Source organism: Elephantulus edwardii, unplaced genomic scaffold, assembly GCF_000299155.1.
Source record: "Elephantulus edwardii isolate Elephantulus edwardi_28Jun2011 unplaced genomic scaffold, EleEdw1.0 scaffold00171, whole genome shotgun sequence".
Classification (NCBI taxonomy): Eukaryota; Metazoa; Chordata; class Mammalia; order Macroscelidea; family Macroscelididae; genus Elephantulus; species Elephantulus edwardii.
In genome coordinates, this window is record NW_006399921.1 from 1128610 (window position 1) to 1130544 (window position 1935).

Here is a 1935-nt window from a genome sequence, read left to right on the forward strand (position 1 = left end):
ATTTACAAAGATATTGGATTTCCATTAATTCATTGTTGCACTTTTCTCCCTGCCCACCCCTCCCCGAGTTCTCTCCTCTCTTTGAAAATTAAAATTCCTTTATTATTATACAATCCGCCCCTTATACACCCCCACCTCCCCGAGTACACTCCACTATGCAACCTTAATTCTGGATTTTTGTCGTAACCATAATACCCTATCATATACCGCTTTTAAACTGTTCTCTCCCTCATCTGTTTCAATGCAGTATACATAATTTATACAGTTCTTCTCAGTCTTACTCCAACCCTGATGTCAGTCCCATTCTACAACAGTGGCACTATGCAGTATTTTTAAGCCAAGAAACTCTTTGTCCAAATTTCAAACAAGACTTTAAGTGGAAACCCAATATGTAAAGAGAATAAAAGAGTTGTGATTGAAGCTAAACAGGGAGGTGAAATCCTTCTCCTGACCCCAGACTCCTGAGAGATTCCACCCAGGCTTGGGCCCCACAAAAGGAGGAGGGTTGAGGACAGGCCTCAGGTGCCCTGGCAAACGGGGTGCCCACCCTTGCCCTTCAAAGGTCACAGGTGTAGAACTTTGTCATGCCATGTGTGCGGTGTGGGGGATGGAGGACCCTCCTCTCCGGCCTTGGAAGTCACTTGTTCTCAGGCCACTGACGGGGTCTGGACAATGTGCTGTGGCTGGGCCATCGGGCGACAACCAGGCCCCTTTAGACACAAAGCTCAACTCAACTCTCTGTAGTGACATGCTCCTCTCTGTGCTAATAATTAAAAGGATAAGAAAATGGGTCCAACTGGCTCATACAAAATCACATACCTCCATACTCATAAATAACAATCAGAGGGTATAAAGAGGAGGGATCTATCTTTTAAAAAATACAAAAATATTTGTTAATAAATTTGGGGTTTTTGCAAGATGAAAAGAACATTAAAAGATTGAAACTAAGTTAAATGGAAAAGTTGAGTAAATGGAACGACAAGGTTACTGAGAACCGTTCTTTCCTAATTTACCTTACTCAGAGTAATACTAGATACTCCCCCATCTTTAAATCAGTTAATCTGATCCTAGAGTTTATGTGGAAAAATAAACATGCAAGAATAGCCCGGATGAGTTTTTAAAGAAATAAAATGTGGAAAACAGTAGCCTTACCAGATACTACTTTCTAAAACTATATTGACATAAGTAGTGCAGTACTCATGCCTGAGTAGACAGATGACAGAACAGAGCAAAACATTTTTTTAAGTAGACCCAAATGTTGCTGTTGTTGCTGTTCTGTGCCATCAAGTCGCCTGCAACTCAAAGCGATTCTATGTACAACAGCTCTGAATCCTTCTCTATTCTGAGCCAACCTTATTTTCTCTGATACATCTACCCCCATTACCCCAGTCACTAAGTCAAACTCACTGAAGGTCTTTCTCTCTTTTTTTTTTTTTACATTTTCAGTTTTTAATGAAGTTGTGTTAATATTTTACTCCTGCATCTTCTCAATTGTTTCTTCCTTATATTTGCCCTTTTCTTTTCCAACTTGGCTAGATTTAGCTTTACGTTCAAGGATCTTTTTTCTGTCTTTATCCAGTTTTAGCTTAGTGATAACCACCTTGCTGCGGTGAATGCCCACATGGACCGTTGTGCCATTAGCTTTTTCTCGCTGCACTCGTTCAATGTAGATGACATATTTGTTCCTGTAAACCTGGACTACTTTGCCAATTTGCTGACCTTTATAGTGCCCTCGTGCAACCTGAACTTCATCATCCTTTCGGATGGGCATGGACCGCACGTTGTATTTCTGCCTCAGCTCCTTGGACAGAGGAGAAGACATAATCTTCCTTCAAACGTGAGAGGGTGCATTGAAGTGCCTTTTACGGTTTTTGCTCTGGTCAGAAGTCACAAAAGGATTGAACTTCATTTTGGCTGCTGCCGCTTCAGCGATGG

General features: G+C 41.3%; 1 pseudogene; it reads right to left on the minus strand.

Annotated features, from left to right (window-relative positions):
- Window positions 1-1471: 1471 nt before the first annotated feature.
- On the minus strand, window positions 1472-1909 carry LOC102858278 (annotated as a pseudogene).
- Between the last annotated feature and the right edge of the window lie 26 nt (window positions 1910-1935).